The sequence below is a fragment of the Sciurus vulgaris genome (assembly GCF_902686455.1).
Source record: "Sciurus vulgaris genome assembly, contig: HiC_scaffold_593_arrow_ctg1, whole genome shotgun sequence".
Lineage (NCBI taxonomy): Eukaryota > Metazoa > Chordata > Mammalia > Rodentia > Sciuridae > Sciurus > Sciurus vulgaris.
Window position 1 is genome coordinate 68,434 of NW_027632429.1, and position 15,150 is coordinate 83,583.

Consider the following 15,150-nt stretch of genomic DNA (forward strand, 5'->3'; position numbering starts at 1 on the left):
CAGGACAGGTTGGATGTTAAAGAAAATTATGAGATGTTATTTTCCATTGCTTTTGAGAATGAAGCTACTTTGCTAAGTTCCTCACTGAGATATGCCATTGGTTATTGAGCTGCCTATGGCCTCTTATACCTTGACACTTTTCTGCTTTGTGACAAACAGGTTAAATCTTGCTTCATAGGTAAGCTGAGGACAGGAGCTTGAAGTAAGTCTCCTTCTTGATATTCCTGGGGCAGAATATTGTCCTATGGTGGCTATTTCCTGTAGTACTTAACCTGTTGATGGCATAATTAAGCTTTATTTTTTGAGATCTTATAATTCCTATCAGCTAAGAAGTTTAGGAGTTCTTTAATGGCCTTTTGATATTCCTCCTGGGTGGAGGCACATAAAGCATGTCATTTACTTACTGGAGAACAATTACAGATGTTTTATCTCTGAATTTTGTTAAGTCCTTAGCTAAGGTTTGTCCCGAACAGGTGAGGGTCATCTAAATCCTGAGGCAATACTGTCTAGGTTAGTTGAGATACAGTATCTGGTTCCTCAAAGCAAACAGAAATTGCCATTCAGAGTCTAGCATAAACAGGAAAAGTCATCTTTTAAATGTAACTTAGTAAACCAAGCAGCAGTTGGAATCCAAGATAAAAGTGTATGGATTAAGAACTACAGGGTGGGGAAAATTACTGCTTCATTATTCTAAGGTTTTGGACTAGGCAGTTTGCTTTCTAACTCCTAAAATGGGCAAATTGTATGGATTATTGCAAGGCATTAAAAGTTTCTATCAGTTTCAATGGTTTTTAATAAGTCCTTTTTCTTGCCTATATGTTCCCTTTTCTTTCTTTTTGATGTCTATTAAAAATGAAAGATGCAGTCTGAAGAAGATCATCTGAGGATTGATCAGGGCCATGTGCCAATTTTTGTAATTTCCTCTAAATATTTGGGGCTGACTCGATGATAAATTTATACTTTAATAGTAGGTGGTCCTTTATGGATTCAGGATTCAGAGTAGTGTGTTTTCTTATTGCTTTCCTAAGTCTCTCAGAGAAGATAGCAGGACTTTCCTGAAGGCTGCATAATAGATTTTTAGGCATCCTACTCATTATTCGAATCCCAGTTAGGATGGTTTCTGGGAACTGCCTGTGCTCTAGATGGTTAGTAGCATAATTTTCCAGGTGAAGTCATACCTGGCATAAATTTTGAAACATCTCAATATTTATTAGGCTCCTCCAAAAGCCTCCTTAAATTTATTTTTGTCTGTCTTAAGTTGGGAGAGTTCCCTTGATTTTCCTTCCTTAGTGGGCAATTCCTCAAGGCTTTCTCCTCTCATGGTAGAAATTATTGATGTCAACCATGGTAACATATGAAAGGCACTTTTCATTTACAATTTAGCAGTATGCAGTCTAGTGGTGAACCTGGTAATACTATTGAGAGAGAAGCTCCCTCTGAGTTAGAATTATTAGGGATGTCTCCCTAACTTTGAGCTTCCTTAGGGTCTAGAAAAACCTGTCTCTCACTACCTGCCTTTGCCAAAGTTATTTCTGGCCTTCTTTGGCAAAATGATAGGGTCCTAGTTTGCCCTGTGCTAGAGACCCTGGGAGGATTCAGACTTAAGGGCATTACTGCTTTCCTCCTGCCACTATAAGCTCCTAATTATGAAAATGATGACAAAAGTAAAACATGTGTCTTTCGCCTATCTTCTTGCCCTGTAGACTAAAGGAATCTCCGGAGGGTGGGGGGACATCTGTTGGTTGTTAGGCATATAACGCCCTTTGCCTGGAGGGTCACACGGGGGGGGGGGTTTAAATGCTTCCCTCTTGCAGCTTAAAGAGAACACCGTGAGCACATTTAAGCATGGGAACAGTAATGGGGAGGAGACTCTAGATGTCTAGACTAGTGAAGGCTAACTATGCGAACAAAGGGAACCTGGGCATTTTCATACTAATCATCCCAGGCCTTAATCCTAGAGTTTGAATTACAGTATCTGACCGGCAAGGGAAGGGGAGCATCCAGGAGGACGTGGATGTGCAGGGAGTGTTGTGCACTGTGCGGCCCATATGGAGGCAAAGGTAATTGGCTCTTTCCCATTGTCTACTGATCACTCTGGATACCCCTCAGGGCTGTCAGGAGGGGGAGTCCAGAGAAGAAACCTTTGGGGTCCACCCGAGAGTAGCCTGGGCCGAGAACCCCACAGTTGTTCCAACCCTTCCTCCACCTCCATGCATCCTGGGCAGATCAGGACGAGGGACACTGTGTACTGGTGGCAATTGTGCTCCGGGACTGGACAGAAAAGTAGGAAACAGCTTCAGCACAGTCCAACATGCCTACAGAGCAGGTGATTGGAAACTTGCCTGGGCTGGGCAACCTTTCACTCGAGTCTTAAGAATGGCAGCTGCACTAACTGCATTTAAGTAGCTGACAGGTGCCCATTTTGCCATCCAAAAATAAAGAGACAGAAAGATGCACTTCAAACAGATGTGGGGTGCATGGAGAGAGAAGCTTACTTACCTTGGCATAAATCTCAGTGGGACCTCCAAATCTGATACCGCCGTTTACCGGTGATGAGTTCTACTCCTTCTAATGTTGAAGATTGAACACTAGAGAAGCATGCCAAGGCAAGCATATTAAGCAGGTTTTATTTAAAGTTAATAATACAGACTTCTCCCAGCAGGAAGAAGGGGGCCATGGCTGATGTTCTAAAAGTCCCCAGTAGTTGTATCTGTAAATACATATATGTGGTTCCAGATATATAACCCAGGAGACCTATATGACTCAGCCTCATCCACAGCATTATTTCATTACTAACTCACTAACTAACTTATTTACTTATTTATTTCTGATATAACTTCTTGCTAAATTGCTTATGGCTTCACTCTTTGCTGAGGCTGGCCTAGAACCTGTGATCCTTTTATACCAGTCTCTGGGTTCATTGTGATTTCAGGTGTGCCATTTACTTGGACAGGAATATAATTTTGTATCTTCCTTGTTTTTGTCCTTTTCCTTTCCACAGAGATATGCTCAGAAAAAAAAAATTGTGCTTTCAGTGTATCTGGTTATGACTGAGCTAACATACAACAGTTTTTCATTTAGACTTCCTCAAGGCAGTTCCCTCCCTTGCAAATCAGAATGTGGTCCATGGATCAGGAGCATTGGAAAAACCTTTAAATGTTTTAGAAACGTGGACACAAAAGCCTGTTGAGTAAAATGTGCATTTTGAACATGGTCCCCAATATTTGAATCACTAAATTTTGAGCATTCTTGGGTATAGCTACTCTTCTACCAGTTCCTCTAATGTAACCTCCCTACTTGAAATCCTCATATTTTGTTCCCCAAACTATAGGTGTATTAGTATTCATAATTTTTCATTGAACATTTTATCAGGGTATACTTTGTTGATCATTTTAGAATAGTCCTACCTTTTTTCATTTCCAGTTTATTTTATTCTACACCATACTTTCTTTTCTAGGAAGTCAGAACCTTTCACATAGCAATAAATTATATACATCTATGGTGGATTATATGTGTTTATATTTATTTATGGCAAACCAAATATAGCCCTGCATGATGCGGCATGCATTTCTTAATTACTTTCCAATGTTGATAAATAAAAGATCTTTTGGAAATTTTTACTCTGTCTCTCAGACCAATGTTGTTACTGGAAACTCACAGTTTTTTCCTAATGCTGTGTTCTTCCACTTCCTAATGTTTAACCTGGGTTTACCTCCCATCAAAATGTGCACCCACTTCTTTTGCTTTCTTTTGTTGTCTGTGATATTTAACTTTCTTTTTCATTGTTCTCTCTTCTCATCTCCCCTTTTTTATTTACCAACTTTCCTCTGATATAAGCTATGGGAATCCATCCTTATTAGCAAAATCAGACTAGGCTGCGGCCTGATTTACAGGAACTAATAGGCACAAAAGTCTGTCCCAGATTACCCATGAAGCATGTGGTGTTGCATGCCACTGGTTCCCTGTCTATTTCTAGAATATCTCCCTTAAGAGAATGGTTTTCCTAACTCCACTGTATCCTGTCAATCACAGAAGCTCCTCCAAGTCTTAACCCTCTTTTCCTCTATATTAAAAATAATAGAGACTTGGTGAGTACCTGTTGTTGTTAGAGGCCAGAGATGGTATGGCCAGACCCATCATGCCCCTTCTCATTTAAATGGAGTATTGGCTCTTGTGTGTTTCTTCAGTACGTAAGTGTTTGGGAAATATACTGAAAAACAGTCAACATCCTCATCGAGCAGCTAACCCTTTCCTTATCCATGTGAGATGTGACAGAAAGGACATTCACACTAGGCAGACCATGAAATGGAATTCAACTCCTTTAGTGACATTCGTAGTTTAATCTGTTACTGAAACTTAATAAGATATGCCACTTATTACCATTTCACTCTTTTTCCTTTCTATATATTTATTATGTTTAATTCTTCATCTATTAGAATCTACTAGTACCCATGTTTTCAAATAAACATTATTGCCAATGTTATTTTATAAAATGTGGTTCTTAGCTTCTATAGGTCCTGTTATGCCATGTTTTCTCTTTGATATGAATCATCATAAAAATGACAAATGCATTTCTGAGGAAGACTTAGAGAGATGCCCTGGCAAAATTAATATCAATTATGAGGTGCATAAATAAAACCAAGAATCAGGAGTTGGAATGGCATCAAATTAAAAATTTTCTACACACCAATGGAAAAAAATAATAACATAGAAAGTAAGCCTACAGACTAGGGGAAGATTTTTGCCACCTTATTCTCAAATATGGGATTAACATCCAGAATACATAAAAAATTTACAGCATTTATCCCCAAATAACAAATGACCCAAGAAATAAGTGGACAAAAGAACTACATAGATACTTCTTTAAAAAAGCAATGAAATGACAATAATTATATGAAGAAATTGTTCAACATGCCTGGTAGTAAGGGAAATTCAAATCAAATGTACACTGAAACTTTACTCCAATTAGAATGTCAACTGTTAATAAATGTTAACAGGGATGCAATAAAAAGTTTCACTCATCTGTTGTTGATGGAAGTGCAAATTAGCACCATCACCCTGGAAAGCATTATACTTCAAAACAATAGTAATGGAATCACTGTATGACCCAACTATCTCAGTTACTGATACATATTCAAAATATCTAAAATAAGCATATTATATATTGGTAGAAATATAATGTATATACCAACACAATTCAACATATTCAGGCAATGTAATCAGTCTAGGTACCACTCAGCAGATTAATAAACAAACAATATATATATATATATATATATATACACATATACATATATATATAAAAGTATGTATGTGTATCTATAAATAACATTTTAAATATTTTTAATTGTAGATGAACACAATATCTTTATTTTGTTTTTTTATGTGGTCCTGAGAATCAAACCAATTCCTCACATGTGCCAGCCAGTGCTCTGTAACCAAGCTACTATCCCAGCACGTATAATGAAGTTTTGCTAAGTCATAAATGAGAATGATATCATGGCATTTGCTGGTACGTGAATGAAACAGGGAAATATATCATGCTAAGTAAAATAGACAAGAGAATTAGAAAGTAAAAGGTTTCCATCATTTGAAGAATGTTGTCTGTCATTTGAAGAAGATAGACAAAAATAAAGGGTAAAAATGGAAAATTTTATGAAAAATAAAAGATAGAACAGATGAGTAGAGGAAATGAATTAAGGCTGGAGAGAGGACGGAAAGCAAAGAGATCAATGGTGGAATGAATCTGAACAAAATTTACTGTGTATACATGTAAGGATACCACTGTGACAATGAACTTTATGTATATCCATAAAGCACAAATTCAGACAACTATAAACAAACAGAAAAATGATATGTGCACTAGAAGAAGGTAATATCAGGTGAAAGGATGGAAGGGAGCAGGAAAGTATTGGGTACTGTTATGGGGCACAACATAAGAACAGACCGATCACCACTGAGAAGTCCAAATTTGAGAGTCTTTATTAAGCCTGCTGACTGACTGTCTCACACAATGCCCCAAAAAATGGCTATTGGGAGAACAGTCCTGACCACAGGGTTGTAGGGGTTCTTATACCAAAAATCACATTAATCATAAGTGTCTGTTGCTATGATTTGAAATTACACATTAAAATCATGAGATTATTGACAGAGGGGGAAGTGGGTAAAAATGACCCTTACCTAGGTAAAAACTAAAGAATGGTTACTAACATTCACACAATCACTGTTCACATGGTACATTGTTTAGGAGCAATAGGAATTAAAAGAGAGCAATTCTTTAGTATATAGGATTTGCCATTGTATATTATTAAACATGTCACACCGTCACACCAAGTTACTGATGATGGGCACAGAGGTGGGCTGTTCCCATGGGAGAAGCTTATTTCCTACATAACATGGAGTCTCAGAGCAAAATGGAGTCTGTTTAGACATTTCCCTTAGAGTCTGGCCTATAACACTCTCATGGAGTCAGATCTGTCAGCCCATCACAGTACTTAATTGGAGAAAGTTTTATTCCATGCTTTAAAATTTTGTCAAAATTAATCCTGATCTTATGTACAACAATAATGAACCAAGAAAAAATATTAAACTACAATAAAAATCTACAAATACTGCATGAAAACTTGGAGAATGAACAATACATTTCCACATTCAATGGATCACTGATGAATTTGGGATCAATTTTTAAAAACCTCAGAATGAAATGAGAATAGAGATACAGCATCCAAGAATCTATGGGATACAATAAGAACAGTTCCTTTTTTTCAGTGTTTTATTTTACTTTATTGATGCAGATTTATACATAATACTGAAATTCTTTATGACATATACATAAATTTGCAAAGTTGTCCCTTTCTTTTCCCTTCCCATCTTTCTCCCCTAATCTAGGAAAAGCAGTTGTAAGAGGAAACTTCATAAAAATGACTCTCTACATTTAAAAATCTGAGAGATTTTAAATAAAATCCTAAACTTGCAAACCAAGGTATTAGAAAAACAACAATAAATCAATTTGAAAAAGTAGAATAAGAGAAATACTAATTATCAGATTTAAACTATAAGACAAAAAATAAAGGAAAAATACAAAGTAATAAAGGATTAGTTTAGTTTTGAAAAGGGAATCAAAATTGATATACCCCTAACCAAGGTAATGAAAGGAAAGAGAAAGAAGAAACAAATAAATAAACCTAGAAACCTAAAGAGAATTATTAAAACAGACATCACTTAAGTCCAGAACACTACTAGGAATAATCTAGAAAAACTTATTGTTCAATAAACAGGAACATTGAGAAAAACATTATGAAGACCGACATGGTAAAAAATGGAAAGCCTAGAAAATGTGTACAAAGTAGTAGATATGAATATAAACAACTCAAAATATAAATCAAAGGAATGCAAAAATCCAACATAATAATAGGCAATTATACTGAAGCAGTAATAAAAAGCCTCCAGGACCAGAGGAGAACACAGGCTGAATTTTATCAGATACTCAAAGAAGAACAGATACCAGTGCCCTACCATTATATGTAAGAGAGAAGGAAAGACACTTCCAAAGTAATTCTACAAAGTCAGTATTGCCCTGATTGAAAAGGAAAATAAGAACACAACGAGGAAAGAATAATACAGGATAATATCTTTGAGAGTTGTAGTCTAAAAATCTTTATAAAATACTTAAAAATATATTCAATATCACATTAAAAACAACAAACACTGCCAGAAAAAGTGGTGTATTTTTGCATTCCCAGAAATTCAGGAGGTTGTGTCAGGATTTGTAGTTTCAGTCAACCTGGGCAGTTTAGAGACCTGGGCTGAAATTGAACAACAAAAGGAGCTGCAGGTGTGGCCACTTGTAGAGTACACCTTGGTTAAGTCTCTGGGGACACACACACACACACACACACACACACACACACACGAACACACACCATACACCATGAGCCAGCTGGTTTTATTCTAGGAATGCAAGAATGGTTTAATATATAAAAACTAATAAAAATAATATACCACAGAAAGAATCAAGGGCACAATCATGAGTTAATTTCAATAGCTGCAGGAAAAGTCATTGAAAATATTCAATAGCCCTTCATTACAAAAGACTGAGGAACTGGAAAGAGGAGAAACTTACCATAACATACCACAGACCAAGTATAATTTTCCTTCATATATTAATTCTTTCTGTTTATTTTAATCAAGCCATACATTTGGCTTACGTTCTGATTCTTTTGTAACATGATGACTTACCACAGAATTGACTTCTCTCATCGTATTCTATAAATGTTGATTCTATACATAAACTACAACTGTTGCTATCCTTGTTATTAGGACCCTGAGGCCTTAAACTTATATCCAGTTTGTTTGGCATCATTATGTGCATATGAGAGATGATATGTATAAGAAAGTTGAGAACATACATTTTTTTAAAAAACTTTATCTTTGGGACAACTAATGTGAAGAGAAAATGTGGATTTGTCTTTATGCTACAGTATTCTACAAGAGTGGTTTCAACCACCTTTTTTTTCATGGTCAGCATTACAGTTGTCAGGTAATGCTCTGATTTCTTGTTCCCTAGTGTCAGTGTTTGCTTCTATAATAATAAAAACTAAGTAGAGAGTATAGGAAAAAGCTCCATTATTTCAAATCAATGAGCAGCTCAGCAATAGGTATTCTTCAAATAGTTTACACTCTTTCCTCAACTCATTAGAAGCTTGATGTAATTCTCCTCCTTCTTTGGGGACATTCTAAGAAGGAAAAAATATTTAGGAGTAAATAAACCAAATATGAAAAATTATCATAGTGGTTTCCTTTACTGCAGGATACAAGAGAAAGAAAACACATTTCTGAGCCATTCCAATATAAAATCAAACTTCAATTCTTCAACTTACTAAACTATGTCTTCTCATGGTGGTGAGAATGATTAGATAAGAGAGAGATCTGAAATGTTACTCACCTTACCTTCAAGATAATTGCACAAATACTGACATTCACAAAACTATTTTATTAATCCAAATTACCTAGGATAAATTATAGCCATCTGTAGTTTAAAGTGCTTTTAAAAAATTAGAAATTTAAATGTGGTGTTTTGAATGAACTTTTGTGACTTATGTTAGCACAAATTATCTCAAGAGTTGAGAGCATGAGACCTAAGCTTTAAGAGTTCCTTACAAATAAAATCAGTTGGAATCACAAGGACTATAAGCTCTGTCCATCCTGTGTGTCAAATAGCTAACAATAAATGTAACTATAAATGTTGATGCTTCCAAGAAAGAGAAGAATGCCACAATCTTGTGGTGGCAGTGAATAAAACCACACACAGTTACTGTAAGAAAAGATTTACTAAATAACCAAAGAATGGTGACAGATGTGGCTCAAAGAACAGGCATTGGAGAGATGCTTTCTGCAAGAGAATACTGAGTTTGAAGTAAATCATAAAAAAATAAGCAAATCTTCATCTTAAGTCCAAATATATGCTTCATGATTAAAGGAGACTTGGAGGATATTCTGGTTCCTACTTTCATATTTATGACATTTCTCTAACTTGTTTGCTTCTTTTTATGGCACCAATTCAAGGTAACTCACCTGAATTTATATATCCCAGACATCAAATGTGAATGCAAACTTAAAGCATAAGTTTTAGAATTTAGTAGAGTTAACCGATAGTCATTTCATGCTAGTTATTTAGAACACTTCATTAGATAGCAATTTTTCTACAAATTCATTCATGTTCAAAAAGTTAAGTTTTTTACACTTGAAACCTTATTGTAGCTGCACCAGAAAATATGCAATTATATTTTTAACTTTGAAAAGTTCATTAAAATTCAAAAGCTATAAAGTGAATACTTATGTAACTAAGCAAATAATTTTTACAATTTGGGATTTCAGAATGACCTAAGGGCTTGGATACTTTTAAATACTATGATACAAAAAATTATGAAACTAACATCATCATATGGTTATTGAGAGTCTCTGCTTCTAGATCTGGTTAATCTGGTTATTATTTTGAACAAGACATCTGGCTTCAATTAAATGAAGAATTTTAAATATACTCCTAGTGGAAAGAGCCAGAAAGCATGGTGAAATCCCTTTTAAATGCAAATATTTTATAATTCTATTGTATTTGCATACCTTTATTTATCTACTTAGTTTCATGTGATGGTGAAGATTGAACCTAGTGCCTCACACAGACTAGGCAAGTGATGTACCATTGAGCTACAACTGCAGTCCCTAATCCATAAATTAATATACATATTCTAAATTCCTATGTTTCCATAATTTCTAACATTATTTTAGTGTAAAAATGGAGCCAAGAATAGAAATAATGAAAATGTTCTGCTAGAAATGTATGGTAGTAAAATATAAAAGGTCTGATTTGTTGGAGACCACTGCCCTGTAGGGCCCACAGTGGTAGCTGCCCTCGCCCTAAGATGGCACCGAGAAGCCCAACTGCAAAGAAAAACAACTTTAAGGAAGTGCTTTCTATTGGCTGACTAATCTCCTCTGCATCTGTGATTAGCTCGTGATCAGTACATGTTCTCATTACCCACCATTAAGTCTCCACAAGCCAAACGCCTGACCCGTTAAGGTGATTGGCTGTTATATCCCATAAAGCTGCGTAATTTGCGCAGCGCGGGCAGGCAGCAGCGACGGGACAAGAGAAGAAGAAGAGAGAGCAGCAGCTGTGCAACAAGACAAGAAGAAGAAAGAGAGCTGTGCGGCGAGAAGAACAAGAAAAAGAAGATGGCGGCGGTGGAGGAAGAAGAACCAGGCACTGGGCTCAGAAGCTCTCCCATAAAAATAAAGACCTCAAAACTTCATCAGAGTGCCGAGTCTTCATTGTACTCGCTGGATGAGACATGATTTAAAAAAAAAAAAAAAAAACTGCAAGCAAAGTGCTTTACTTATTTCAAATTAAAGGCATGAGGGAAATACCTGATTCTACAAAAAATAATGAGAAAGAATGTAAAAATAATGTAAGTGTGATTTAAATTTCACACTAATTGAAACCTAACAAAAAAATCCTTGACCAAATTTTCTATTTCTCCTGCAATGAGAAATTTATTCCTAATACAATTTTACTGTCATATGTATTTTCCAACCCAATGTCCAACCCCTACACTAAACTACTCAATGGAACACTGGCATTTATACATGTTAAAAAATATCAATATAATTCTCTTAAAACTTTTTTTGAGTCAATTTCCAAAAAATATTAGGGAAACCATTGTTAAGTTTCAAGTATTAACACCTCCAATCTCGATATTACGATCAAGAAAATTATTTGCACAAAAATCACTTTACCTTTAAATGATATTGAGAGCAGAGCTCATCCAATGTAAGACAGGAACCATCAGGATCAGTTTCAGTGGGATGACTTTAGAGCAAAAATGTATAATAAAGTGGTTAGGTAGGTTTCTCTCAAGAAATTCTGGTGAAAATTTGGATTCACCTATATGAAATGCTATTTCTTGACTGATTTGATTAAAATATAAGCTGTTTTATAAAACTCTACCTCAACTTTTTCAAACTATGAAATAGTCAATCACCATACCCATTTTTTGGTGGACCTTAAATTAATTAATTAATTAATCTATTTGTGGTTCTGAGAATCTAAAGCAGTGCCTCACATGACAGGCAAGTGCTCTACACTGAGCCACAACACAACCCCTCAATGAACGCACTCTTAATTCCATTTCAGATTGACAGCCACTGTATTAGCAGAACTTGAGAACAGTTTACTCTCAGAAATTGCCTATCTTGAAGGCTGAACTTGAAATACAATTAATAGCTGTCATAATATTTTCTTTTTACCTGAAGTGGAACAGACCTTTGATAACCAAGACAAGGTAGCAAAAAAGTATAATTGCTTGATCCTAGTAATGTGATTAAAGTCAAATTTTTGTTTTAAAGGAAGAGCTGCCAGTGAGGACTATATTTAACTTATAGTTAAAGGCAACTACATAACTTGCACTTAGGAATCATAGAAGAATATAAAAGGAATTAAAAACATTTCTGTTTAAGATGGATGGTACAATCCAAGTGGGATATCCTAATATGGCCAGGTAAGTATGCATGTTAGATTTGAGTTCCAATACCTTCTAGTGACAGCAGTACTACCTATACATGCTGTTACCTCCTAAAATGTATGTCTAATTGATTCAGTCATTTGGCTAAAGAAATTTAATGAAACAATATTTTTTGTTACAGTACCAAAAAGTTGACTGCAGGCTCTTCCATGATGCTACTGAATTAGAATCTAATTCTAACCCCAACTTGGTATTTTACAAAAAGATATAATCTCTAAGATACTAGGAGTTTTATCTACTCAGCAAATACTCATTAGTATTTCTAGGGAAAAAATAGTTCAGTATGTAGCTTGTTCAAGTTGAATAGGTACCTTCAACTCATTATAAACAGGAGCCCATTTTTGTATTTGGCATTCACAAAATTTCATACCACAAATGTTTAAACAAATGTTTAAAAAATATGGATTAGGAAATAACATTTTAAATATTGGAAAATATTAAAGAAATACAGGGGGAAAAGATTTAATTGAAAGATTAAGATTTAAACCTGGGAAGCATTCAAGTAGCATTTGTTCAGGAATGCTTTTACTGAATATTTTTTTTATATTCTGCCTTTTGGAAAACTAACAAAATGCTCAAGTACAGTGCATGGTAATTGTATAAATGACATATTGTGATGTCAAGGGATTCCACCATGCTAGGTCTTGGTTATCATAGAAAATCTATCTCTACTCTAGAAACTGCAAGGTGTTTCAACCAGCTCAGATTTAGTTTTATGTGAATATAAAATATCATATTTCTTTGGAATGAATTTTTATAAATATTAAATGTAATAGGGTTTACAAAGGTCCTCTTTGCCAGGCATGGTGGCACATGTTTCTAATCCCAGATTTAGAAGGTTAAGGTAGGAGGATTACAAATTCAAGCCCAGCCTCAGCAAATTTGCAAGACACTCTCTCAAAATAAAAATAAAAATGACTGAGGATAAGACTCAGTGGTTAAGCATCCTGGGTTCAACCCCCAGTACCAAATTAAAAAAAAAAAAAAAAGAAAGGTCCTCCTTTCTGAACAAATTTGTGCTTAATACATTTATTGTACTTAATAATTCCAAGCGAAGGCTAGAAATGATAAATTTAACAATGCTCATAAATAGTTGAAGAATATCTTCAAATGAGTCTAGATAATAATGGAACATTTTAAAACCCACTATTAAAGTTAAATAACTCAAACCAAGCATGAACAAGATTCCTCTTCAATGGGTTTGAAGAACTTATGAAGGATGGACAATGGACAGCTTACAGAGTTCATCAGACTCAACTCAATACTTTCCAGGTGGGAAAACCAAAGGAGGGAGCAGCTTTCTGAATACCACAAATACAGCAGGGAGGTGCACAGGGGGAAGGCCACTTCATTGGTAACACTGCCAGACAGTTTCTACCTCTGCTCCACCTAAGGAATTTACAGTCTGTTTCAAGTTTTTTCTATATGCATAGACCAGTGAAGAGTATTTCTTTAAGAATTAAAATATATCTTTCACTTTCACTAACACCACCTGATCCTCAACTCACTTCTTTCCTATAGTTAAAGGGCAGTGATGCCCTTAAACTATAGAGGATGATACCTCATCCTCTATAGGCAAAACTAGTATGCCTCCAACTTTCAGTAATATCTTCATGTGATCTTCCTCATCCCTTTGCACTCTAGCTCCGCAATATTTCCAATCATACCGATGACTGTCAGATGCTATCTGAAGGCAACTGCCAACCACAAACATAGGCTCACAGAACTTAAACCTGCTTGGAAAAACAAATATGGTGTGATTCATTTAAACAAAATGTTAAATCTAAAATTACCACAATCCAGTCCTTTGAAGTAGTGGTTACCAAAGTTAATTATATGGACAAAATGATCATGAAATCTCATTTAAATAGATTCATGAGGCTAGAATTGGTCAAGTCTGTTGCCTATTCACCAGTCATTCAGGGTACATCTATTCAAAATATTAACCTATTTTTGGTCATACTGAAAATCCAATTAAGGCTTAAAAATAAATATAATGCAAAGTCCCTCACAACACCAATTTTATGATCATCCCCAAAATGATGTATCATGAAGAGTCATGAGATGAAAAAACGCTCTGTACATTAGACCATATTTTCCAAAACTCTTCAGGGTCCAATGGAAATGAGAAGGGCTCATATAAGTATTCATCATGTTTGATGTTTCTGAAGGTAATAGTGGAAGAACTTTGTCAAGAAGATATACCAAGGGCTGGAAATGTAATCTGGGTTTGACCTCCAGAACCACAAAATGAAGAGATCTCCAGAGAGTCAGAGAGACAGAGAGTCACAGACAGACCAATGTCCTCACCATAATCTCTTGGAACACTAAGATAAAGGAGGTTTTCTATTAAAAACTTGCTCAGCAACATTACAAAACTGGGACTGAGAGTAAAATAAACATTGGTTTCCTTCTGCTTTGGCCTCTAGAAGTTCCTCCAGGCCACTCATTCCTGGTGCTGGCTCATGGTACAGACTTATGCTTTTACAAGTTATTCTCATTACACTTATAATTTATTTCTTAGGTTCTGATAAAGAAAACTGAAAAGACAACACATAATCTACAGCTAAAACCCCAATATGCTAATAAGGTATGTATTTTTTAAAATTTTTAAAGTATGTAATCTTATCCTTTAAGTTGATTATAGTTGATGTAACCATACAGCAAAATCAACTATTATTTCAAAATGAAATAGTTTACATTGAAAGCTTTGTTATACATTAAAAGATGACACTACTGAAATCATAATGAGTTTTACTTTGTAATGCATATCCTGTTGCTAATTAATAGTGGACTAAGTTTCCATTAAAAGTCACTAAAACACACATTATGAACATAGGTTTAAAGAAAAGATTACCAGAACTATGCACTGTCCTTAATATGCTATGGGTCTGTTCGAGAGGGTAAGCAGAAGCAGGAAGAGCTAAAGGAGCTGGAAGTTGGGGTATTCAGTGTATACCTGCACTCTCATCTCCACACCCTCACAATAACCTGGTCCATGTCCCATTATTTCTTTTACTATAACAGCCACCCCACTGTTCAAATTTTTCTGGTCTGTTTTCTATCATTTTAC